This window comes from Pogoniulus pusillus, unplaced genomic scaffold, assembly GCF_015220805.1.
Source record: "Pogoniulus pusillus isolate bPogPus1 unplaced genomic scaffold, bPogPus1.pri scaffold_63_arrow_ctg1, whole genome shotgun sequence".
Taxonomy (NCBI): domain Eukaryota; kingdom Metazoa; phylum Chordata; class Aves; order Piciformes; family Lybiidae; genus Pogoniulus; species Pogoniulus pusillus.
The window spans coordinates 142886-168746 of record NW_026974713.1 but is presented as its reverse complement, the minus strand read 5'-3'; the positions used below and the strand labels follow the sequence as shown (position 1 = coordinate 168746).

Genomic DNA, 25861 nt, shown 5'->3' with positions numbered 1-25861 from the left:
AGGCTGTCAGGGAGTGACAGGACTAGGGGGAATGGAGCAAAGCTGGAGATGGGTAAGTTCAGACTGGATGTGCAGGGGAAGTTGTTCAGCATTAGAGTGGTGAGAGGCTGGAATGGGTTGCCCAGGGAGGTGGTTGAGGGCCCACGGCTGGAGGTGTTTAAGGCCAGGCTGATGTAGGGTAGGGTGTCCCTGGGCATGGCAGGGGGCTTGGAACTAGATGATCCTTGTGGTCTCTTCCAACCCTGACTGATTCTATGTACCTACCTCAAAGAGAAAAGCCTGGCAGCACTGCTCACTGCATTCCTTCTTAGCACTGCTGCTGGTCTTGTCTTGCTGCAGCAGCTTGCACACATCTCACTGCACGCACTGCTGCCTGCGCACCCTAAAGAGCTCTAAGAAAGATGTTAAGGTTGCTGTGAACAAAACACAAGTGGGAGCACACAGATTCAGGCACCTGAAGAAACAGCAGAACCATGATCAAAAGAAAAATTCTCTGTGGATAATGAAGAACTTCCCTCTCAGGAGCACAGCTGAGGAGATCACTGGTCTGTTCAGATCAGACAAGCTGCACTCTGGGCAGAGCACAGCACTCCTGACCTTCCAGTGGAGGATGCTGAGGATGGCAGCAAAGCCAGCACAGGATGGCACACACACCATTCCTTCTCCAGTACACAAGAGACAGGTGTTTCCTGTAAGAAACAGAAGATTGAAGGAGAGGGAGGCAAGCAAAATGCTGAGGCAAAGCACCACCCTCTGCCAACTGCCGGCTCAGGAACAATGTCAAAGTCTGGTTTAAGCAGTGCAGAAGCAGCCCAGAAACAAGACCAGGACTTGACCTCCAGCTTTAAGCATATCTTAGGAAGAAATTCTTTACACAGAGGGTGGTGAGGCACTGGAACAGGTTTCCCAGGGAGGCTGTGGATGCTCCCTCCCTGGAAGCACACGAGGCCAGGTTGCATGAGGTCTTGAAGCAACCTGATCTAGCAGGAGGTGTCCCTGCCCTGGGCAGAGCAGGTAGGAACCAGATGCTCTTTAAGGTCCCTTCCAACTAAAACTGTTCTAGGATTCTGTGATCCATTCCACCCTGTGTTAGACACAAACAGCCCCACAGAGAGCACCTGGGCAGACATCCAAACGCTTGTGAGTGCTAGGGAAATGTATGGCAATAAGAGTGACTGAGAATGGATGTTAGCCACGGATGCTGCCTTCAGCAGTGCGCTGCAGGTCACCACCTGTTGCCAAGGGATACCACATGGACTCCAGATGACTCAATGTGAATCCCACCAGAGACCTTTATTGCTCGTTCTGACATCATAGCTATAGACTTGAGCACAGAGCACTCATCTACACATTAGCATCACCTAGGCAAGCACAAGCCAGTCTTTGACACACAACACCTTGTTTTGCTCATTAACCAGGTGTGCACTATCTCTCCTCTCCCGTGGGAGGCATCCTGAAGCCACAGGAGCCAAGGTGGAAATGCTCCTCAACATCTCCAAAGCCAGCATCTCCACCACCTCCCTGGTCAGCCTGTTCCAATGCCTGACCACTCTTGCAGGAAAGACTTTTCCTTATCTCCAAGCTAAACCTCCCCAGCACAATTGCAGGCCACTTCCTCTTGTTCTATCACCTGGTACTGGGGAGAAGAGACTGAGCCCCTTCCAATTTCAATCTCCTTTCAGGGATGTAGCTGTAGAAAGCAATGAAGTCTCCACTCAGCCTCCTCTTCTCAACACTAAACAAGCTGCTCCTCACAAGTCCTGTTCTCTAAGTAGTAAGCAGATCCTAAGACTTGTTCTGTTAGTAGTAAGCAGGCTCACTCCTCTGACTAACTAGTACTGAGCAGTGTCAGCAACTAGCCAAGGCCCAAGAGACCACAGTGTCATATTTCAGCCTCTATTTCCACACGACTAAGACTGCAGGCTGGTGTAAAGCTTGTTCCAGTCCTTTGGTTCACAGGAAGGCAGGAAAGCAGAACAAAGCAGTGTCTTTCAGTCTACATCTCTGTCCTCACAAAACCACTGAGAGGGTAACAGCAAAAGGCAGCTCTGCTGTCATTAGACAACCTCTGCAGCTCTTCATGAGGCTGCACAGAAAGTTTTAGCCAGGATAATCACTCAAGTCAACCATGAAAGAGGTCATAAATAGCAGGGACTGACAATGTTGCCGACCAGCAGAGGTTACAGAGAAGCTTGGATAACTGAAGTGCTCTGGAGAGAAGAGGACACAACTCTTGGCTTACTCACAAAGGGAAGAGTCCAGCTGATACTGTGCTTTGGTTTTTCAAACAGACCTGAATCACAGAATGATAGAGGTTGGAAGAGACCTCTGGAGATCATCTAGGCCAGCTTCCTTGTCAGAGCAGGTTCAACCAGAGCAGACTGCACAGGATGGTATCCAGGTGACCTCTGATTGAATCCAGGCAAGGAGATTTTGCATCCTCTTGGGCAGCCTGTTCCAGAGCAATACCACCCTCAAACTAAAGAAGTTCCTCCTTGTGTTGAGACGTAACATCATCTGTTCATGTTTATGCCCATTACCTCTTGTCCTGCTGCTGGGCACCACCAAATCCTTTTGTAAGAACAGATAAAAAAAATCCCCAAACACAGAAAAGGTAGAACAAAGCAAAGCTTTTCCATGGAATCATGCCAGCCCTTTCTTTGGGAAGTTCCAGCTCAAGAGGAATTAAAGCTCCAATGAAGCCTAATGGCGCTCCCTCAGATCTACTGACTGCTACAGGATCTACAGGAGATAGATTTATCTGCCCTTATTTCTCTTTGCTCCAGTTTTTAAGGTCTAATATACATTAAACCATCTCAGGAATAAACCTGTCACCTCTAGGATCTCACTTGACACAGTTTTTTCACAGGCTCACAGGATGTTAGGGTTTGGAAGGGACACAAGGAGATCATCGAGTCCAACCTCCCTGCCAGAGCAGGACAATCCTATCTAACACAGAGCACAGAGCCAGACAGGCCTTGAAAGGCTCAAGAGAAGGAGACTCCATGACCTCTCTAGGAAGCCTATGCCAGTGCTCTGTGGTTCCTTCCTTCTTGTTCCAGGCTGCAGTTCTGTGCTGCCTTTCCCATTTAACTTGCTTCCCTACAGGCCAGCTTAAAGCATAGCTGCTTAAATACAGGCAGCTTCAGAAGCAACCTTGGAAGCAGTTCAGAAGCAATCTTTCTGCTGCAATATTCTGCTAGTAATTGAAGATTCCAAACCTTCTCCCTATTCTGGATATATATGGTGCATCACCATTCTTGTTCAGACTGCATTGTGGGGTCAGAAGAATCCCTTATGTGCCCCATTTAGTGCATCCAAATCACAGGAGGTGCAGGACTCAGCAAGCAGGAACTGAACTGAATTTGGGAATACTCAGAGCAGATGTGCTTCAGCTGCTGATTAGGTTGAGTCCTAGAACCCACAGCAGTGGTAGCCCAAGGTATGCCTCCAAAACATTACACATCTTGGAACCTCACCACAAACTGCTTTACTCTACAAACAGATCTACTTCTTCAGCATCCTACTGCATGCTAGCATGGGGACAGCCAGACAACCCCCACTCTGTTTTCTGGCTTGCAAGTCATTCTCCTTTCATACTCTTGCCACTTTGAAAGAGAAGGAGGCTATTCAAAGGCTGTCCTCATTTCCTTTTTGCCTGACAGAGACAGGCAATATCTCATCTACTCCTGGATACTACATTATGGGCTATGAAATATTAGATGTTATTCTTTTCCTCACCAGGAAAATACTCCTGCAGAGCATTTGGAAAGAGAAATAAGGCTGCTTTCCTCTTACTAAAATAATTCATAGCAATGGAGCACCAGTCATAGAATCAACCAGGTTGGAAGAGACCTCCAAGCTCAGCCAGTCCAACCTAGCACCCAGCCCTGGCCAATCAACCAGACCACGGCACTAAGTGCCTCAGCCAGGCTTTGCTTCAACACCTCTAGGAACGACGACTCCATCACCTCCCTGGGCAGCCCATTCCAATGCCAATCACTCTCTCTGGGAAGAGCTTCTTTCTAATATCCAGCCTAGACCTCCCCCAACACAACTTGAAACTGTGTCCCCTTGTTCTGCTGCTGGTTGCCTGGAAGAAGAGACCAACCCCAGCTGGCTACAGCCTCCCTTCAGGTAGTTGTAAACAGCAATGAGCTCTGCCCTGAGCCTCCTCTTCTCCAGGCTGCACACCCCAGTTCTAACAGCCCAGTTTGGGTGCACACCAGGACATAGGTAAAGTGTCCAAACTTCAAGGTTCCAAGCAGTGACTGACTCTCAAAGAAACATGCATCAAGAGGAGTAAGACCTTGACAAGCTCTACAGAAGACAGCTCATAAAATCTGTGACATGTGAAATGCTTTCAGTATTTCTCCCTTAACATGACAAAAATCCCACAGCCAACAGAAATTGTAAATGAAATAGCAGCTACAGCAACCATGTGAAGCTCATCTGTAACCTCTCTGCTCTTGAGTCACCTCATTATAATTGTGTGAAATTGTGTTCAACAGGAGAAGCCTTTCAAGAACGGAAGGACAAACATTAGGTTTGCCTTCAGAAAGAAGGCAGCCAAGAAAGGATCGGTCCCTTTGGCCAACTCTCCCCCTAGGGCAAGTGTGGCACAGAGGAGCAAGAGTTCCCTTTTGTATCCCTGCTCCACGCCGTTTAGCAGCCATCAAAGAGCAGTTGCCAAAGAATCCTTCAGAAGAGGCCAAGCACAGGAGGCAACATCCTCCTAATGGCTGGAGACAATCAAGCAGTGAATCACCGAGCTGCCTGCAGCCAGCTGAAGAAAGCCTCCTCAAGAGCCCTTGGCCGCCCTGCGGGACAGCAAACGCTGCTGCTCTGCAGGACCCACGCTGCTGGGCAGCTTCCTTCAACAGCCTGCTCCTGAGACAGAGGCAGAGAAGCAGAGAATGGGCTGGGTCGGAAGGGACCTTCAGGATCATCCAGTTCCAGCCTCTTGCCATGGGCAGCGACACCTCCCACCGGCACAGCTCGCTCAGACCTTGAGCCCCTCCAGGCAGGAGGCAGCCACAACCTCCCCTGGCAACCTGTGCCAGCCTCTGCCCACCCTCACTGCCAAGGATTCCTTCCTCACCTCCACTCTCACTCTCCCCTCTCCCAGCTCAGAGCCACTGTCCCTCATCCTGGCGCTCCCAGCCCTTGTCACAGGTCCCTCCCCAGCTCTTCTGGAGCCCTTCAGGCACTGCAAGACTGCTCTAAGGTCTCCCTGGAGCCTTCCCTTCTGCAGGCTGCACAGCCCCAGCTCCCCCAGCCTGGCCCCGCAGGGGAGGCTCTGCAGCCCTCCCCTCACCCTGGTGGCCTCCTCTGGACCCTCTCAGCAGTTCCAGCTCCTCCCTGGGCCGGGCACAGCAGCACTGGAGGCAGTGCTGCAGGTGGAGCCAGGTAGATACTCACAGAGCAGCCGTGGGGTGGCAGGGAGAGGAGCCAAAAAAGGGCCCGGGCTCAGCACTGCTCTCATCTGCTGCTGCCAGGAGAGTGCCAGCCCTGAGCCCTGAGCCTCGCTCGGTGCCAGTCCCCTGCAGCCTCTGCCTCTGCTCCCCTCCCTTTCCTGTCTCCAGGTAAGAGACTGAAGGCAGCAGAGGCAGCTGGGGGAGCTCAGCCCTTGCACCAAACCGTTTCCCCAGCCCCGGTAATTAAGGGCGGGTTACGCTAATGAGGGAGCCTGAGGCCGTGGGGTCTCCCTGGGGCCAGAGCCGTCAGCAGCCGCTGAGTGCCGCAGCTGCCATTCAGGCCTGCTGTGAGGGCAGCCACGGCCGCGGCTGGCACCGTGCGGGGCCCCGAGCCGCTCAGCACGCCCCGGGCCCTCGGCTGGGCTCTCTCGGCCGCACGGCGCTGGGGCCGCAGGCTCTGCCCGCCTCAGGCGCAGCGGGGCCGGGCCGGGGCTGGCTGCAGCCCGAGGCGGTGCCAGGCACCGGCAGCACTGCAGCCCCCAGGGGGCGCTGCGCGGAGCGGGCGGAGCGCGGGAGGGAGGGGCGGGGAGGGGCTGGCCGCGGGGGCGGGAGCGGGTGGGGCGCGAGGCGCTCCGCAGCCAATGGGAGGCTGCGCTCGGCCCTTGACCAATCAGCGCGGGGGGCGTGGTCGGCGGCCCCGTTGGAGAGTGCTGCGGAGGAAGCAGCCGGAGAGGGGCGCTGGGAGCTGGCAGCGGAGCGGGACCGGAGCGGCTGCGGTGAGTGCCTGGGGGCGGCGTGTGCCGGGGCCCCGGGGGCTATGTCAGGCCGGGTGGGAGTGTGCTGGGGTCCTGCTGCCTGCAGGAAAGCCCTGGGGGGGCTGGTGGAGAGCAGCCTGCAGGCCTGGGCTGGCCGAGCTGCAGCAGGGGGTGCGCAGGCAGCCCCCGCTCCGCTCTGGGCCCGGGTGGGCTCTGCCCCTTGTCTGCTCTCTTGCCCCACCCTGGGCACTCCCCTCTTTGTCCCTGCTGCTGTCACAGTGGCGCTGCGCGTCCGCGGCCCTGTTGCCATAGCAGCCGGGGCGCAGTGCAGCCGCCGGAGCGCGGCGGTGAGGCGAAGAGCCGTTGTGGGGCGCCGTTGTGGGGCGCCGCTGGCTGCCGTTGTGGGGCGCCGTTGTGGCCCTAGAACAAGAGGCACCTTCCCGAGCAGAGGAGTTTGTGTGGCTGACGCTGGTGCTGTGTGCTCAGCTGACTGCCTCCTCCTGCCTGCAGAGCGCAGAGCCGGGGCAGGGCGAAGCTCGGAGTCTCTCAGCCTCACAGCCGCCAGTGAGGCAGGGAGCAAAGCAGGAGCCTGCAGCACCGAGAGGCGGCGGCGAGCGAGGCTCTTGAGACGCCTGGCAGCGGCTCCGGGGGCAGAGCCGGCCCGGCCCAGGCGAGCCTCGCCACGGCCCTCGGCGGCTGCCGTCCGACTCCGTCCCGCCGGCGGGAGCCGCCCCGAGCCCTGCAGGCGTCCGGCCGCGGTGCTCGGCGACGGTGGCTGCCGGTGGAGCCCAGCGGCAGCGAGACGCCAGCGGCGGCAGCCTGCATCGCCTCTGCTTCTCCCAGCCGGCAGAGGTGAGTGGCAGAGAGTCGGCGCCCAGAGGCTGGGGGCGAAGGAGCAGTGGGGGTGGGCAGTGCCCCGTGGCAAAGCTCCCACGGCCTCGGCTGGCAGAGCCGGCAAAGGGCAGCACGGGCGCAGCTGAGGGGATTTTCCCAGCTGGGGCCAGGCTCTGGCTGCCTTTGTCAGCCTCTCCATAGCCCCTTAGAGGATCCCTGAACTCTGAGGGGCTCAGATGAGCCATGGACATTGCTGGCGTCCTTCAGAGTCAGGCCAGAGTCCAAGGGGCAGAGCCTCAAGCAGAAAGCCCTCAGTAGAGCTGCAAACCATTGCTGCTGTCCTCTGCCTGCAGAGAGGGCACTGGGAGGGGAGAGGAACCTCCATCCATCAGCTGCACGGTTGCAGCCCCCAGCTCCTGCCCATGCCACGTACAGGCCCTGTCCTGTCCCTGCAGCCCTCGCTAACGTCTCTCTCTCCATCTCTCTCCCTTGAAAGGCTGCAATGACATCCCCCAGCAGCCTGCTTCAGGCGAAGCTGAAGAGCTGTAGCTCAGCCTTCCTTTGTGGCAGAGCTGTTCCAGCTCCCTGTCTCCTCCTGTGGCCTTCTCTGGACCTGCTCTTAACTGGTTGATGCCTTCCCTGTGCTGGGGAGCTGGATGCAGCAGGTGAGGAGGAGCCACAGCAGAGTGCAGTGGAAGGGCAGAATCGCCTGCCCTGCTCTGCTGAGCACTTTGAAGAGCCAGGTAATGACACAGTGCCTTGAGTCAAAGCCTCTTTCCTCCTGTGTGCTTCTGCCTGACCTCTCCCTGCTCATGGAACTCCGTTTCTGTGACAAAAGGTCCTGCAGCTGCAGCAGGAGCTTGTGCACGCTGGCAGAGTGCAGCCTCTGGCAGAGTCCTCCCACGAAGCCCAGAAGCTTTCCAGCAGCTGCCTGCAGCAGGAGAGCAGTGAGCTGCAGAGGGAGAATGTCAGTTTGCAGGAGGAGCTGGAGAGATCTGAAGCTAAGGTATGGAGAAAGCCTCTCTCTTGGCAGCAGGTGGCTGCCCTACAGCTGTCTGAGTGCACTCGAGCCAACTGTGCCCCAAGAGCAGAGGGAGTGACCTGGGAGTGACTCAGCTTTGTTTTGTGAGCCTGGGGCCTGCAGTTAGAGAGGTGCCTGAGAGTGAGGTCCCTTTGTCCATCACTGGAGCAGGAGGACAGGTGTATTTATTTCCCAGCACTGCTTCTGGGTCTGACACAGCAGGGCAGAACCTGCAGGGCCACCTGGAGGATGCCTGCAGGGGAACTGCGTCTGTCCAAGAGCTGGCAGGAGGCCTGCAGCGGTGAGGAGCTCAGAGTGGAGCCAGGCTCTGCTCTCTGTGTTCTTGTGTCCCAGCAAGGCAGCACAGGGTGGCCAGAGCTGCTTTTGCTGTAGGGGAGGTTGTGTCCCAGGCTTCTCTGGGGCTTTGTGCTCTTGTGCACCTCTGTGCTGAGGCCTGTGCTTGCTTGTCAGGGTCCAAGGTGAACATTGCAGGCTGAGCAGCACAGCCCAGGAGCAAGCCAGGAGCACTGCAGCCCTTCATAAAGACCTGCAAGCTGCTGCCTCGGTAAGCCAGTCAGAGCCTGGTTGCTTGGGGGTTGGTGTGGGGTGGTTTGGAGGCGAGGTGCTCCTGGAGAGCCTGGGAGAGAGGAGTTCCTCTGTTCTGCTGCCTGGAGGCTGCTCTCCTGGCCTGCTGCCCAGCTGTGTGGCTTTGAGAGTTGTGTGGTGAGATGGTAGCAAGTGCCAGGCAATGGCATCCTTGTGAAGGAGTTGGCAGGGATGCTGCAGTTTGGAGCAGGGCCGAGGCTGGGAGCTCAGGCAGCACTTGAGGCAGTGCTGTGGGACAGGGATTTGGTACTTTTGGCTGCAGGCTTTCCTTGGGCTCTGGTGCTGCTGGGTGTTTGCCCCTGGAGGCCCAGAGCCTGACAGGAGTTCTTTAGTTGCCTGCACTGTGCTCACCTTCCTGCTCCAGTGCCTGTGGATGCCTTGGCCAGAAGGTGCAGCTCCACCCTGCAGCGAGCAGACCTCCCAAGAGGAACGTCCAGGACTCAGAAGGGACTCACTGCCAGTGCCCAGAGCCGGAGGACCTGGCCTCGATGGCAAGCTGCAGGGAGGCATTCCTGGCTGGAGCGTGGCAAAGAGAGTTGGCCGTGGGCAGGCACAAGGTAGCAGGCCTGGCTGTGTGCTGCTCTCCAGCAGTGCCCCTGAGTGGAAGCGGAGCTGAGCCCAGCTCTGCTGTGCCCCCGTGCAGGGAGCTGCCTGCGAGCAGAGCCAGGCCTGGCCCTGGAGCTTGCAAGGTGCTTCTGCACATCAGCCCCTGGGCTTCCAGAGCTGCACAGGGCCTGGCAGGTGCAGGCTGCCTGCAGTGCCCCTGGGAGGGCAGGAAGGCTTTTCTGCCTGCCTTCAGGGAAAGCTGAGGCCCTGCGTGTGGGGTGTGGTGCTGGGGGCAGTGCTGGCTGCTGTCACTGACTGCTGGCCCATGGAGCACGGCACAGCTGTGCTGCCTGCATGGGCACATGGCAAAGGCCAACTGCTGCCTGCAGGTTGGAGGTGCTTCTGGATGAGGCAGAGCTGAGGCCAGGGACGGGGAGAGAGAGTGAATGGCAGCTGAGTGTCCGTGAGAGGGAGAAGCAGCAGGATGCAGGCCACTGTGGTCTGGAGGAGCAAGGAGCAGCAGCCCAGCTGAGACAGAGCTGGAGACAGGACAGCGAGAGAGAGCTGAGGCAGGTGAAAAGAGAGGGAAAGAAAGCAGCAATGCTAAAGGCAAAAACCAACCAGGAGAGAAAAAGTGAGGCAGAGAAAGAGTGGGAGAGAAAGAAGGCAAAAGAAAAAGCACAACAAAAGCTCTGCCAGAAGACTGCTCTGGTTTGGCACAGCCCTGGCCAGTCTGTGCCACCTGATCAGCAGGCCCTGTGCTGGCTCTGGCCTCTGCTCCAGCCTCATCTTCTTCTGCAGAGCCACAGCAGAGTGGAGTAGGAAGGGAGAGGAACCTCCTTCGCTCTGCTGGGCCCCCTGCAGGTTTGAGCAAGGACAGGAGTGAGAGGCAGCAGCACCTGGCCTGCTGGGGACTCCATGTCCCTCTCCCCACTGCTAATGAAGCACAAGGCTGAGATCTTCCCCACTCTGCTGCTTGGGCCACGGAGAAGCAGTCGCAGGCTGCTGGCCTCAGCTGAGCTGCAGCAGCTGCAGGAGGCAGGGTGAGAGCAGGGGCTGAGGCCAAGCAAGTAAGGCTCAACTCTGGAGCTGCTCCTGAGTGCCCCAGGGGTGGAGGAACCTTTGCATCTACTCTGCCTTGCAGTGGCTTCTGCTGCTGGGCACTGAGCCCAGAGGAGGCAGGGCAGGGCTGTGCCACAGCAACAAAAGGTTACTCTGGAGAGCTGGAGGGTTTAATTTGGAGAGTGGGAAGCATTCAGCCTGGGCCTGGGCTGCAGCCCCCAAGGGGCAGAGCGGATCAGGGTGAGGCTGGCCCAGGCTCAGGAAGCTGACAGGGCAGGGTCAGGAGAAGCTGCAGGCAGCAGCAGACATTTTGCACTGAGCTGAGCTGCAGGACTGGATGAAAAAGCTGAAAGCTGAGCTTTGTGCTGGCCTAGGCAGCGGTGGGGAGCAGCGGGAGGGAAGCTGCTGGGGGCACAGCAGGGCTGCTGCAGAGGCTGAGGTGGGGCAGGGGCAGGCGGCAGCAGAGTGCCCGGAGCTAAGCTGGGGCAGAGGGAAAGAGCTGCTGCTGCCTTTGCTGCTCTGCCTCTCTCTCGGCCCTTTTCTTCCTGCCCCTTTCTCAGCCCCTGCCCTGCTCCTCTCTGCCTCCTACCGCCCAGCCGGTGGAGGGGGTGGGAGCGGAGTCAGAGAGAGGGGCGGGGGGGTGGGGGCAGAGTTAGGTGGGGCTTTGGGGTGGAGTTAGACAGGCGAGGGGTGGGGGGCGGAGTCAGGTGGGGGCATGGGGGCGGAGTTAGACAGGCGGGGGGGTGGGGACAGAGTTAGGTGGGGCTTGGGGGCGGAGTTAGACAGGCGGGGAGTGGGGGCGGAGTTAGGTGGGGCTTGGGGGTGGAGTTAGGCAGGCGGGGGTGTGGGGGCAGAGTTAGGTGAGGGTTGGGGGCGGAGTTAGGCAGGTGGGGGGTGGGGGCGGAGTTAGGTGGGGCTTGGGGGCGGAGTTAGACAGGCGGGGGGTGGGAGCAGAGTTAGGCAGGCAGGGGGGTGGGGGCGGAGTTAGGCGGGGGGGGTGGGGGCGGAGTTAGGCAGGCGGGGGGGGTGGGGGCAGAGTTAGGCAGGCGGGGGGTGGGGGCAGAGTTAAGACAGGCGGGGGGGTGGGGGCAGAGATAGTCAGGCCGGGGGTGGGGGCAGAGTTAGACAGGCGGGGGGTGGGGGCGGAGTTAGACAGGGGTGGGGGCGGAGTTTGGCAGGCGGGGGGGTGGAGGTGGAGTTAGACAGGCGGGGTTTGGGGGTGGAGTTAGGTGGGACTTGGGGGCGGAGTTAGACAGGCGGGGGGGTGGGGGCGGAGTTAGTCAGGTGGGGAGTGGGGGTGGAGTTAGGTGGGGCTTGGGGGCGGAGTTAGGCAGGCGGGGGGTGGGGGCGGAGTTAGACAGGCGGGGGGTGGGGGCGGAGTTAGGCAGGCGGGGGGGGGGGGGGCGGAGTTAGGCGGGGGGGTGGGGGCGGAGTTAGGCAGGCGGGGGGGTGGGGGCAGAGTTAGGCAGGCGGGGGGTGGGGGCAGAGTTAGACAGGCGGGGGGGTGGGGGCAGAGATAGTCAGGCCGGGGGTGGGGGCAGAGTTAGACAGGCGGGGGGTGGGGGCGGAGTTAGACAGGGGTGGGGGCGGAGTTTGGCAGGCAGGGGGGGTGGAGGTGGAGTTAGACAGGCGGGGTTTGGGGGTGGAGTTAGGTGGGACTTGGGGGCGGAGTTAGACAGGCGGGGGGGGTGGGGGCGGAGTTAGTCAGGTGGGGAGTGGGGGTGGAGTTAGGTGGGGCTTGGGGGCGGAGTTAGGCAGGCGGGGGGTGGGGGCGGAGTTAGACTGGAGGGGGGATGGGGCGGAGTTAGACAGGCGCGGGTTTGGGGGCGGAGTTAGGTGGGGCTTGGGGGCGGAGTTAGGCAGGCGGGGGGGTGGGGGCGGAGTTAGGTGGGGCTTGGGGGCGGAGTTAGACAGGAGGGGGTGTGGGGGCGGAGTTAGGCAGGCGGGGGGTGGGGGCTGAGTTAGGTGGGGCTTGGGGGCGGAGTTAGACAGGCGGGGATGGGGGCGGAGTTAGGAGGGGGAATGAGGCGGAGTTAGGCAGGGGGGTGGGGGCAGAGTTAGTCTGGTGGGGGGTGGGGCGGAGTTAGGTGGGGCTTGGGGGCGGAGTTAGACAGGCGGGGGGGTGGGGGCCGAGTTAGTCAGACGGGGGGATGGGGGCGGAGTTAGGCAGGTGGGAGGGTGGGGGCGGAGTTAGGTGGGTGTTGGGGGCGGAGTTAGACAGGGCGGGGGGGTGGGGTTGGGTTAGGCAGGAGGGGGGGTGGGGGCGGAGTTCTACAGGTGGGGTGGGAGGGGGGAGGGAGGTGGGCACGGGAGGGGGGTGGGCAGGAGGCAGAGAGGGGAGGGGGTTGGGGCAGAGACAGCGGCAGGAAGAAAGGGCCGAGAGAGGCAGAGGAGCCAAGGGCACAGCAAAGGCTCTGCCCGCACACAGCTCTGCTCTGGCACAGCTCTTCCCACTCTGCCCCAGCTGAGCTCCAGGCCCTGTGCTGCCGCCTGCCTCGGCTCCACCTCAGCCTCTGCAGAGCTGAAGCTGCCGGCAGCAGCAGCACTGTTGCTGCCTTCTGTCCCACGCAGCTGCTGCTGTGCAGTTGGCAGCGATTCTGTCACGGCTCTTGCTCTGGCCCCTGCAGCACTGCCCACGTTGAGACTCTGGAGCCAGTGAGGTTGTTATTGAACCTTGCCATGCATGGAGGCAGTGAGGCAGCTGCCACAGCCCATGGCTGCACTGCAGTGCACTGGCACAAGAGCAGCTCAGTGTCCTGCCAAGCAGAGGCAGCTCTCCAGAACCTTCTCCTCACTGTTTGACTGCAAGGCAGAAAGTTCAGATTTCAGGGGCAGGTTTCTGCAGCAGAGGCATTGCCCCCACGCCTGCAAGCACCTGGCTGCGGTGCAGCCCAGCCAAAGCCTGCTGGGGACTCCCTTGGGAATGCTGATAGGGAATGAAGCACAACGCTGAGATCTTCCCCACTTTGCTGCTTCGGCCACGGAGAAGCAGTCGCAGGCTGCAGGAGGCAGGGTAAGAGCAGGGGCTGAGGCCAAGCAAATAAGGCTCAACTATAGCTGTTGTGAGTGGAGCTGCTCCTGAATGCCCCAGGGGCAAAGGAACCTTTGCATCTACTCTGCCTTGCAATGGCTTCTGCTGCTGGGCATTGAGCCCAGAGGAGGCAGGGCAGGGCTGTGGCACCGGGAACCTTTTGTTACTGTGGCACAGCAGTTTGGAGAGTGGGAAGCATTCAGCCTGGGCCTGGGTTGCAGCCCCCAAGGGGAAGATTGGATCGGGCTGAGGCTAACACAGCCTCAGGAAGCTCACAGGGCAGGGTAAGGAGAAGCTGCAGGCACCAGGCACACATTTTGCACTGAGCTGAGCTGCATCAATAGATTAAAAGATGAAAGCTGAGCTTTGTGCTCAGCTAGACCCTAAGGACAAGTGCTGCAGAGCAGCTTTGGGAAGCAGCAGTGTGCATGCTGCAGCCAGAGGGCCAAATGCCAGCAGAGGGGTCAGAGCCTTGCTCAGCAGCAGGCAATGCTACAGTGCACAGTGCATGAACCCAGCAGCAGCTTGCACAGAGAGCAGCTGCTGCTTCCCAACTGCCAGTGGCTGCTGCTGCTGCTGCAACCTCGTTACAGGAGCTTGTATGGAAGCACTGAGAGCACCTCAGGCTTACCTTCAAAACGACTCCCCCAGCAGAAGCAGAGGGCACCGTGGAGGTGCCCTCAGAGCCAAAAGCAAAGAGCTTTGCTCCAGGGAACTGGACTTGCTTGTAGCCACTGCCCCTGCACAGCACAGAGGGACCTGTGGCTGCGCTGGGAAGATGCTGCTCAGACACCTTCGAGCCACTGCTGTGGATGTTCCATTGCATGAACTGGCATGGCAAGGAGAGGACAAAAGCCCCAAGTCCAGTGGGCTGGGAGGAAAGCCAAGTGACTGTTCCTCACAGAGGATGGCCCTGGGACACCTCTAAGGGCCTCTCTTGACCCAACACAGGCTGCAGAGCACCAAGAGTGCCAAGCTTCCACAGGCACTGCTGCCTGTGTGTATTGCCCCATCACTGCTGGCTCGTGCTCAGCCAGCATGCCACCAGCACCCCCAGGTGCCCCAAGCCTGCAGTGCTGCCTGAGGTTGGTGTGACCCCAGTGCAGGACCCCACACTTGGCTCTGTTACACCTCCTACACCTGACCTTGCTCCATTGATGCAGCCTGTCCAGATCCCTCTGCAGACTCTCCTGCCCTGCAGCAGGTCAGCACTGCCACCCAATGTGGTGCCATCTGCAAACGCAGCCAGGGGGCACTGAGTCCCCTCCTCAGATGGGTGCTGTGCAGCACCCCCAACCCTAAGACTGCAGTGAGCAGCCTGCAGAGCCGCCAGAGGCTGAGGGCATTGTTGCTGCTGTCCCCAGCGGCGGGGGAGCCACCTGGCTTACTGCAAGCTGATTCAGTAGCTTCAGGGCCCAGGTACTGCAGCACCCAGGCCACATCAGCAGTTTTGTGTCTTAATTGGAGCCCCCCAAAGCTGTGCTGCAAAAGAGCTGAGGAGGTCTTGTGAAGATGCCATGGCCTTGGTTTGGCCGAGACTGATGGAGCAAGGCTACAACAAACACCTGTGCTGCTCTGGGCTGGCAGGGAGCAGCTGGGGCAGCCTGTTCAGCCTGCTGATGGGAATCTGCTGCCCTGCTGCTCAGGCCAGCTTTGTAGCACAAGTGCTGGCTGGAGCAGAGGGTGGGGAGGCTTGGAGTTCAGCTCTGGGGGGCTTTCTTCCACTCTCTGGGTTGGGGTCTGTGTCTCTTTCACTTGGCTTGGACACTGCCCTTTGCCACTTGCTGCTTTGTTTGCTGAGTGTGTTCTGCTGCCTTGGTTTGCTTTGCTTGCTCAGAAGGTGCTGTACATTGAGTTACTTTGCATTAAACTCTCCTTGTCTCAACCCACAGGGCTCTGGTTTCCTTCTCTCTCTCCCCTTGAGCTCACTCTGTCTCAGAGCAGGGCAGTACCCAGCGCCAAGGCAGATGTTCACCCCCAGGAGGTCAGCCAGAGCTCACCTTGCCATCCCCACCTGTGCTGGAGACTGTTCTCAGCGTAGCTGCACTCAGCGGAGTAGCCTTCCCCATCGGGAGCCTTCCAGCCCATGGCACACTCCTGCTGCTGCGTGTCTGAGGGGCAGCCAGCACTGAGCACACCTTGCACTCACCCACAGCTGAAGGCCTTCATCTCCAGAAGGTCTCCATCCCAGCCCTCTAAGCCAGCCTGGAGGCAGCGACCCAACACCAGCAGCCTGTGCTTACTCTCCAGCACGTGGGGCTTTTGCACTGGCCACAGATCACTGCCTCTCAGGAGCTCACTTCTTCCTCCAGCTGTACAGGGCTGCTGAGAGGCTCTCTGCCAGCTGCAGGCACTCTGCAACCAGGGCCACAGCCACCTTTCTTCTCCTCCTCCCCTTGCTCTCCACTCCATCCAAGCAGCTGCTGGCAGCTCTCTTCCCACAGACCATCGGATTGCAGCCTCCACCCCAGTGTCCAGGCCAGAAGCAGATCTCTCCTTCACAGAATAGGGAGGCCTAAAAATGCCTCCAGCACAAGGTTCCTGCCTGGTGCATGTGGGGCAGGCTGTGGATGGAGTCTACCTGGACTGCAGCAAAGCCTTTGACACTGTCTGCCACAACAAGCTCCTGGCCAAGCTGGCAGCTCATGGCTTGGAGAGATTCACTGTGTGCTGGGTCAGGAAGTGGCTGGATGGCAGAGCTCAGAGAGTGGTGGTGAATGGTGCCACATGCAGTTGGCAGCTGGCACTGGTGGTGTGCCCCAGGGGTCAGTGCTGGGCCCAGTCCTGTTCAATATCTTTATTGATGACCTGGACAAGAGGATTGAGTCCAGCATCAGTCAGTTTGCAGATGACACCAAGCTAGGAGCAGGTGTGGAGCTGTTGGAAGGTAGGAGAGCCCTGCAGAGGGACCTGGCCAGGCTGGATGGGTGGGCAGAGGGCACAGGGATGAGATTTAACAAGGCCAAGTGCAGGGTTCTGCACTTTGGCCACAACAACCCCAAGCAGCACTACAGGCTGGGGACAGAGTGGCTGAAAGTAGCCAGGAGGAAAGGGACCTGGGAGTACTGGTAGAGAGTAGCTGAAGCTGAGGCAGCAGTGCCCAGGTGGCCAAGAGAGCCAATGGCATCCTGGCCTGGCTCAGGAGCAGTGTGGCCAGTAGGACAAGGGAGGTTACTCTGCCCTGTACTCAGCACTGCTCAGGCCACACCTTGAGTGCTGTGTCCAGTTCTGGGCCCCTCAATTCAAGAGAGATGTTGAGGTGCTGGAAGGTGTCCAGAGAAGGGCGACAGAGGCCTGTGAGGGGCCTGGAGCACAAACCCTGTGAGGAGAGGCTGAGGGAGCTGGGGGTGTGCAGCCTGGAAGAGAGGAGGTTCAGGGGTGACCTCATTGCTGCCTGCAACTACCTGAAGGGAGGCTGTAGCCAGGTGGGGTTGGGCTCTGCTGCCAGGCAACCAGCAACAGAGCAAGGGGACACAGCCTCAAGCTGTGCCAGGCAGGGTCTAGGCTGGATGTTAGGAGGAAGTTCTTCCCTGAGAGTGATTGGCATTGGAATGGGCTGCCCAGGGAGGTGGTGGAGGCACCGTGCCTGGAGGTGTGCACTTAGTGCCATGGTCTGGTTGACTGGGTAGGGCTGGGGGATAGGTTGGACTGGATGATCTTGGAGGTCTCTTCCAACCTGGTTGATTCTGTGATCCTGTGACTCTATGCATGGTTAATGTTTGCTTCCCTCTGTGTGGTACAGCCATAGGCTTGCACAGACAGCAGTAACAGAGGCAGAGCTGGAGCTGCACAAAGTCACAGGGGTAACAAAGAGAGCACAGAAATAACATCCAGCATGGGTAAAGAACGTCCTGCATGGGGAATTTGGATGCAGCATGGAGCTGCAGAGCAGGGAAGGGAAGAGAAGGGTACAAAAGTGAGCTAGAAAACCTCAACATGACTCCAGAGTTCTTTGGGCTCTACGGTGAGGAAGAAGATAGCATCGACACTAGCCCCATACTTCTCCCAGCAGAGGGCTCCAGAGGATGACAGCTCACAACACATTACCCCTCCCCTGCACCAGGAGGAGGCCTCTGCAATGAGGCTGCTGAGCACAGAGGCTCAGTGAGACCTGTAGGAGCAGCGGGAGGGAAGCCAGGAGAAGGATGTGAGTGAAACACAGCTGCAGCATCCTGAACTGCATCATGCTGGGGTTAGTCTTTTCCCCTCATATCAGGTGCTAGGAGGAAGAAGTTCTTTGCAGTGAGGGTGGTGAAACACTGGAACAGGCTGCACAGGGAGGCTGTGGATGCTCCCTCCCTGGAGCTGTTCAAAGCTAGGTTAGATGAGGCCTTGAGTGACCTGTTCTAGTGGGAGATGTCCCTGCCTGTGGCAGGGGGGGGTGGAACTGGATGATCTTTGAGGTCCTTTCCAACCTAAACCATTCTGTGATTCTAATGAGAGGAAGTGGCCTGAAATGTGCCCAAGGAGGTTTAGACTGGATATGGGGAAAAACATTTCCTGAGAGAGGGGTCAGGCACTGGGGCAGATGTTTCCCAACCCAAACAACTCCATGGTTCTGTGATTGTTTTTTCTTTCCCTGGATCAGTTCTATTTGGACTGATTTGTGTCTGAAGATTTGGTCCATAGTAAAACCAATTCTTGGCTTTTTTTATAGGACCTTGCCCTTGGCAGGGGGGGTGGAGCAAGATGATCTTTTAAGGTCCCTTCCAGCCCCAGCCAGGCTAAGATTCTATGATGTATAAGCTGTGCTTCCTCTTTGCCCATGCTCAAGATTTGAAGCATAACACAGTAACTGACCAATGTGCCCAGTTCTGTCCCTCAGAACTTCATACTGGTGTGGCCAATGCAGCAGGGAACATTGACTGCCAGGTTCTGAGGCTCCTGAGGATGGGGCACCACTGCCTCTGGGTCAGATGATGACAGAATTTGTTTTGTCCTTGGAAAAAGATGAGCACAAATGCAACCTCTAAGAAGGTGAAAGAACCCTCACATCAGCCCCTCTTGCTCTGCCAAGTGGAAACAAGCCACAGAGATCATCTCTGTGAAAAGAGCAGAACTAAGCAGGGCACAGCAAAGCTACAGCCCAGGGCAATGTAAATGTAATGTTCCATGCTGTGAGCCACGCTGAATTTCAAAGCAGCCTTGCATGAACAGCTAACTCCCTAAAGCACAGAGCACACCCAGCAGTCACCTGCAGCAGGGAAGAGGTCACTCAGGCTCCTGTAGGGAATGTTGGCATCTTTTCTGTTCACTGCCTGTGTCACTCCTGTGCTATGGCAAAGTCTCAAAGTGTCCATTCCCATTTATCCAGGCGCCAGAGCACAGCCAACCACCAGCCTGACTGCGGCGCGGGCTGCCTGCCACAGGGGTCAGCCCCCCTGCAGAAGGGCACTTCTGCTGCCCCACTTCAAGCCTGCAGGCTGGGAGGTGGGGGGGAAGCAGGTTTTGGCACCTCTCTTCTCCCATTTAAACCCACAGAGCCAGAGGGAGAAGAGAGGAATTTGGGGTAACTCTGGACATGGTATCACACAGGCCTCTCTATGACATCACAGGATTACTTCTGTGATGTCACACACCCCTCTCTATTATGTCACACAATCCCCTTCATGATGTAACACAGCACTCTCCATGGCATTAGAGAATCCCATCAATGACACCACACAGATCTCTCCATAGCATTACAGAATCCCTTCTATGTCACACAACCCTCTCTATGATGTCACACAATCCCCACTGTGATGTCAGACAGCCTGTTCTATGATGTCACATACAGCCCCATCCATGACGTCACACAATCTCCACTACAACATCAAGCAGCCCTCTCCATGATGTCACACAATGCCTTCCATGGCACATGTCACATAGCCAGCTCTATGATGTCACTCAATCCCATCCATGGCATCACATGACCCCCTCTATAACCCCTTCTATGATGTCACAAAATCCTTTCTCTGATGTCTCAGAGCCGTCTCTAGGAGCAGATGTTGATCTGTTGGCAGGTAGGAGAGCCCTGCAGGGGGACCTGGACAGGCTGGATGGGCAGAGGCCAATGGGATGAGATTTAAGGAGGCCAAGTGCTGGGTTCGACACTTTGGCCACAGCAATCCAAGCAGCACTACAGGCTGGGGACAGAGCATCACAGTGTCACAGTACCACCAAGGTTGGAAGAGACCTCATAGATCATCAAGTCCAACCCTTTACCACAGAGCTCAAGGCTAGACCATGGCACCAAGTGCCATGTCCAACCTTGCCTTGAAGTGCCCCAGGGACGGCGACTCCACCACCTCCCCGGGCAGCCCATTCCAGTGTCCAATCAGTCTCTCAGTGAACAATTTCTCCTCACCTCAAGTCTAAATCTCCCCTGGCGTAGCTTGAGGCTGTGTCCTCTTGTTCTGGTGTTGTCCACCTGAGAGAAGAGAGCAACCTCCTCCTGGCTACAACCACCCTTAAGGTAGTTGTAGACAGCAATAAGGTCTCCCCTGAGCCTCCTCTTCTCCAGGCTAACCAATCCCAGCTCCCTCAGCCTCTCCTCGTAGGGCTTGTGCTCGAGGCTGAGAGCAGCCAGGAAGAAAGGGACCTAGGGGTACTGGTAGATAGTAGCTGCACATGAGCCAGCAGTGTGCCCAGGTGGCCAAGAGAGCCAATGGCATCCTGGCCTGGATTAGGAACAGTGTGGCCAGCAGGATGAGGGAGGTTACTCTGCCCCTGTACTCAACACTGATCAGGCCACACCTTGAGTGCTGTGTCCATTGGGCTCCTCAATTCAAGAGAGATGTTGAGGTGCTGGAGCATGGCCAGAGAAGGGCAACGAAGCTGGTGAAAGGCCTGGAACTGAGCTGCTCTCTGCCTCTCGCAGGCTGTGTGGGACCCCACGAGCACCAGGAGGTTCCACTCCTGCAGCAGCAGAGGCAGCTCTGACGCAAGCAGCTGAGGGCAGGAACTGTCCAGCTCCAGACCCTCGGCGTGGAGCAGCAGCAGCTCCACTCCTCACCCTGGCAGCCTGACCCTCAGCTACAAACGGAGCAGCCTGAGCCGGTGGTGCTGGCAGATGTCCCTGTCCTGAGCTGTGCTCTGGGGTCCCTCTCTGCTGGCCCACTCGAGGCTGGCAGCTTTTGGTGCTGTTTGTCTGCTCTCCAGCCAAGTCAGTGCCTGTGATGGAACATAATGTGTTTTGTTCACTAAAAGTAGGATAATGGGAAGTTAGCCACCTGAATCTGGGCAAACATTATATGCCAGTAGGTACTTGTTTAATAAGCTTTAAGTTCCAGGAACCCAGGCCAGAAGTCTACCTCACCTGAGAAGGATTTCCCGCCCTCCTCACAGCGATCCCCAGGGGGTAGAAGAAGACCCCTCAGGGACAGCAACGCACATGTGCAGAGTGCTTGTTTATCACAGGAGGGACCTGTCAGCGCGGTAGAGCGGACTATAAAAGGGGAGGAGCGGAACCGGCGCGGCAGTGGGCGGAGCGGGGACTCCCTCTTGTCGTCCAGCGCTGAGTTTTGCCTCTTATCCTGCTTGCTCCTTGTAATCAATCAAATTCTGATTGGAACTTAAGATTTTTGTCTTCGAAATGTATCACAATTTGGTGCCGTGACTCGGATGCAGCCTGCAGGATAGGGGTTTTGGCTCTACCTGGGGGGCGCCCTGCCACCTGTTTATCGGCGGCCCGGGTAGTCCAGCTTCTATCACCGCTGCACCGACGAACCCAAATTCAGAGTAAGAGGCAAAGGAGGCCGCAGACCCTGTAAACTTTGTGCACAAAGGTCCGGACGAAGGCGCAGGATGCGTGAGTATATATAAGGGAATCCGTTCGGTCTGGGTCGGGGATCCTGGAGGCGCAGTGAGTGTGTGTGTGAATGAGAGGGGGGCCGGCAGCTCGGCACTAACCCAAGTGAGTGCAGACCTTCCAGTAGTGCGGTTCTCATCTGTCCGCGAGGACGTGGGCCACGAACGAGGGGAAGCGAGTGAACGCACACACGGTTGATTGAGGGCACTCCAGAAGATGGGACACGGGAAGAGCAAGCCCCTAACTCCCATAAAACTTCCGTCAATAGCTAAAGATAGTCCATTAGGATTTATGGTAGAAAACTGGGAATATTACCCAAACATTCAGGGTAAGGATAAGGCAAAAATGATCCAATATTGTGTGGTTGTATGGGGAGGGGAGGAGATATCTAGGAATGTATTTTGGCCGGTGTTCGGGGCCATAGAGGACTGGGTGAGGCAGAAGCTGAGCATATGGGTTAATGGAAAGGTTCCTTTTAGTCAGGAGGAAAGCAATTATGCTGCAATCTGGGTAACAGTGCCAGCAAATAATGTTTCCCTGTTCCCATTAAAACGGAAGGATGAGGAACTGGAGAAACCTAGGGAAAAAGGTAGAAGGGAAGAGGAGCTCCCATTAATTCCCCCACCATATGTACCCCCTCAGAACCCACCAACTCCATCTGTCCCTAATGCCCCACCTTTGGAGGGTCAGGATGAGACAGTGGAGGATCGGCCTGGCCCTAGAACTCGCAGCAGGACCAGAGAAAATAATTGATACCCACTTCGGGAGATGCCTGTGGGAGGGCTGGGGCCAAATCCGGTCATAGGTTTTGTTTCAGTGCCTTTGAGCACAGCAGACGTACGAGATTTTAAGAAGGAAATGGGAAATCTATTGGAGGACCCATTAGGAGTGGCAGAGAAATTAGATCAATTTTTGGGACCTAACATATACACAGGGGGAGAATTCCAGGCCATACTGAACATACTGTGTACTGCCGAGGAAAGAAATATGATTAGGAGGGCGGGGATGTGAATTTGGGACATGCAACATGTCCAAGGACCTTTGGCAGATACTAAATGGCCCCTGGAGGATCCAGGGTGGAATCATCAACAGCAAGAGCACAGAGTCAATATGCAGGACTTGAGGGCAATTGTCATCCAAGGAATTAGGGAAGCAGTCCCCAGAGGGCAAAATATTAATAGGGCATTTAATGAGAGGCAGAGAAAGGAGGAGACCCTGACTGAGCGGCTTGAAAGGTTGAGGAAGAACTTACAAATGTCCTCAGGATTGGATCCTGAGACCCAACTTGGACAGGCCCTGCTGATAACTCAGTTCGTGGCCAAATCCTGGGATGATATGAGGAAAAAGCTAGAAAAGATAGATAATTGGCAGGATAGGGGATTGGACAAACTACTAAGGGAAGCCCAGAAAGTGTATGTTAGGAGGGATGAAGAAACTCATCGCAGGCATGTACGGATGATGGTGGCCGCGGTTAGAGAAAGTGGAAGAACTGAGAGACCCAATCCCTGGACCCAGAGAAATGGGGGAGGGGGTTGGGGTCTTTGCAGGGAAAGGAGGGCAATAGTATGTTTTTATTGTGGAGGAAAGGGACACATGCGCAGGGAGCGTAGAAAGAAAGCTCAGGATGAGAAAAACTTTAAAGAAGATTAGGGGGGTCAGGGGCTCTATTTGCTGGGGTCCCAACAACATTCAGAGCCCTTGATAAAATTGAAAGTGGGACCCCAGCAACAGGAATTAGAACTTCTTATTGATACGGGGGCTGAGAGATCTACTGTTCAGAAGTTACCATCAGGATGTGAAGTTTCTAGGGAAACTGCAAAGGTAATAGGAGCTAAAGGGGAGCCATTTGGGGTCCCTATAATTAAAAATGTGCTGGTAGAAGCTGATTCAAAAGTGGGTGTGTGTGATTTTTTATTAGTGTCTGAGGCAGAACACAATCTATTGGGAAGGGATTTGATAGTGGAACTAGGAATCAATATGGAAGTGGTAAGCGGGACAATAAAGATCAGACTATGCCCTTTGAGGGTAGAGGATGAGGCCAAAATTGACCCAGAGGTATGGTATACCCCTGAGACTACAGGGAGATTAAATATTCCCCCTTTCACAGTCACTATCAGCAATCCAGAGATCCCGGTACGGGTAAAACAGTTCCCTGTATCTCCTGAAGGGAAAAAGGGGTTGAAACCAGAGATAGAATGGTTGTTGAAACGGGGTCTTCTAGAACCCTGCATGTCCCCCTTTAATACCCCTGTACTACCTGTCAGGAAGGAGGATGGATCCTATCAGCTAGTTCATGGTTGGAGGGAAATAAATAAGAAAGCTGTGACTCGGTTCCCGGTAGTAGCCAATCCACACACATTACTGAGTAGGTTGAGCCCTGAGAAACAGTATTATAGTGTGATAGATGTAAAGGATGCATTTTGGGCCTGCCCTTTAGATGAAGAAAGTAGGGATTATTTTGCATTCGAGTGGGAGGACCCAGATACCTATGGGAAACAGCAGCTGAGATGGACGGTGTTACCCCAGGGCTTCACAGAATCGCCCAACCTGTTTGGACAGGCATTAGAACAAATTTTGGCAGAATATAAACCTGGGGAGGGGGTAACTTTACTTCAATATGTGGATGATCTTTTGATAGCAGGAGAGACTGAAGAAGAAGTAAGAACAGAAAGTATTAGATTGTTAAATTTTTTAGGCTCGAGAGGCCTAAAGGTTTCGAAGTCTAAATTACAATTTGTAGAAGAAGAAGTTAGATATTTGGGACATTATCTGAGTAAGGGAGAAAAGAAGATAGACCCCGAAAGAGTTCAGGGAATTCTCTCCCTACAACCCCCTAGAAGCAAGAAACAGGTGAGACAGCTACTGGGGTTGATAGGATACTGTCGGCAGTGGATAGAGAATTACAGTTCGAAGGTCAAATTTCTGTACGAAAAATTGACCCAGGATGGATTAACGAAATGGAGTGAGGAGGATAATAAGCGATTAGAGGGATTAAAACAGGACCTAGTTAGAGCTCCAGTTCTCAGTTTACCAGACTTAAGAAGACCCTTCTATTTGTTTGTTAACACCGAGGAAGGTACAGCATATGGGGTCCTTACACAAGACTGGGCAGGGCAAAAGAAACCTATTGGATATCTATCCAAGCTACTGGATCCTGTAGGTAGGGGATGGGCTACCTGCTTACAGGCTGTAGTAGCCTGTGCTCTTCTCGTGGAAGAGGCTAATAAGATTACTTTAAATGGGGAACTAAGAGTGCTCTCTCCTCACAACATCCGAGGAGTTTTACAACAGAAGGCTGAGAAATGGGTAACAGATGCTGGACTTCTAAAATATGAAAGTATCCTCCTCAGTTCCCCGAAGCTAACAATGAAATGACAACACTGCAAAACTCTGCTCAATTCTTGTATGGGGAGCCCACTGAGGAGAAACTGGTGCATGAATGTTCATCCACCATAGAGGAGCAAACAAAAATTAGGCCTGATCTAGAAGAGGAGGAACTAGGGGAGGGAGAGAGATTGTTTGTGGATGGATCTGCGCGAGTGGTAGAGGGAAGGCGAGTGTCTGGATATGCAAGAATAGGTGGAGAAGATTTAGAAGCTGTGGAATCAGGTCCACTAAGTAAGGTGTGGTCAGCACAAGCGTGTGAGCTTTATGCAGTGTTACTATAGACCAGGCAGCCTCACCTCCAGCCCTGGAGAAACAATGGAGCAGCTCCTGCTGGAGGGCATCTCAAGGCACTCGGGAGAGAAGAAGCTTATCAGGAGCAGCCAGCATGGATTTACCAAGAAGAGGTCAGACTTGGCTAGCCTGATAGGGCACAGACAGACAGAGGCTGCTCAGCAAGTTTGCTGCTGACACCAAGCTGGGAGGCTTGGCTGAGACAGCTGCAGGCTGTGCTGCCATCCAGAGAGACCTGGGCAGACTGAGAGCTGGGCACAGAGGAACCAGGGGAAGTTCAACAAGGACAAGGGCAGAGTCCTGCATCTGGGGAGGGATAATAAACTGCAGCAGTCCAGGCTGGGAGGTGATCTGCTGGAGAGCAGCCCCAAGGAGAGGGACCTGGGGGTGCTGGTAGAGAACATTCATGGCACAGTAATGTGCCCTGGGGGCCAAGAAGGCCAATGGCAGAGTGTGTCCAGCAGAGCAAGGGAGGTTCTCCTCCTCCTCTACTCTGCCCTGGGGAGACATCATCTTGAATACTGTGTTCAGTTTTGCACTCCCCAGTTGCAGAGGGACAGAGATCTGCTGGAGAGGGTCCAGCAGAGGGCTAGGAGGATGATGAGGGGACTGTAGGGCTAACGAAGAGAGGCTGAGGGACCTGGGGCTGAGAGTCTGGAGAGGAGAAGACTGAGATGGCATTGGATAAATGTTTACAAGTATCTGAAGGCTGGGGGAAGACACAGGGTCTGTGGGCCAAGAGGGGTCTGTAAGGGCCTGAAGGGGTCTGAAGGGGTCTTGAAATGGTTTTGCAGGAGCCTGTATCGGACTGCAAGGGAAACTTGTGGGCACCAAGCAGCAGGCTTGCAGTGTAAGCAGTGGGCACAGTGGCTGGCAGCAGGGCACTGCTGGGGACTGCAAAGCCTGTGGGAACTCTTCTGGGAGGCAGCAGGGCCAGGGCTGGGCTGGTGGAAAGCCCAAGGGAATCCCCAGCAGGCTCAGCTGGAGGCTGTGCAAAGGCCAATGGATGCCTGCCAGCAGGCCCAGGCACTCCTTAGGCAGTTCCCTTGGCTCACCACTTCCCCTGCTGCATTCCAGTGGCTCCAGGACATCTCTTGGCCTTTCCAGGAGCCCCCAAGTGAC

At 56.3% G+C, this 25861-nt stretch overlaps 1 protein-coding gene and 2 long non-coding RNA genes across 7 annotated transcripts in view; 2 read left to right on the top strand and 1 right to left on the bottom strand.

Annotated features, from left to right (window-relative positions):
• LOC135174397 (zinc finger protein 271-like) overlaps positions 1-25861 on the top strand; it is a 217439-nt gene that overhangs the window by 133354 nt on the left and 58224 nt on the right. The gene's annotated exons all lie outside the window — the stretch shown is intronic.
• Positions 478-5877, bottom strand: LOC135174414 (uncharacterized). Its single transcript, XR_010301884.1, has 2 exons — positions 5422-5877; positions 478-689 (listed from the first exon to the last, which is right to left on the bottom strand). It is a non-coding gene; the product is annotated as an uncharacterized LOC135174414 (long non-coding RNA).
• Positions 6082-15653, top strand: LOC135174408 (uncharacterized). 5 transcript variants are annotated; one of them, XR_010301875.1, is made up of 6 exons: positions 6082-6193; positions 6683-7024; positions 7503-8012; positions 8499-8592; positions 8998-9190; positions 15165-15653. It is a non-coding gene; the product is annotated as an uncharacterized LOC135174408 (long non-coding RNA). The 5 variants fall into 5 exon arrangements; XR_010301873.1 differs by lacking the exon at positions 15165-15653 and having other exon boundaries at positions 6087-6193; positions 7503-7749; positions 7845-8012; positions 8998-10716; XR_010301872.1 differs by lacking the exon at positions 15165-15653 and having other exon boundaries at positions 6085-6193; positions 6659-7024; positions 8998-10716.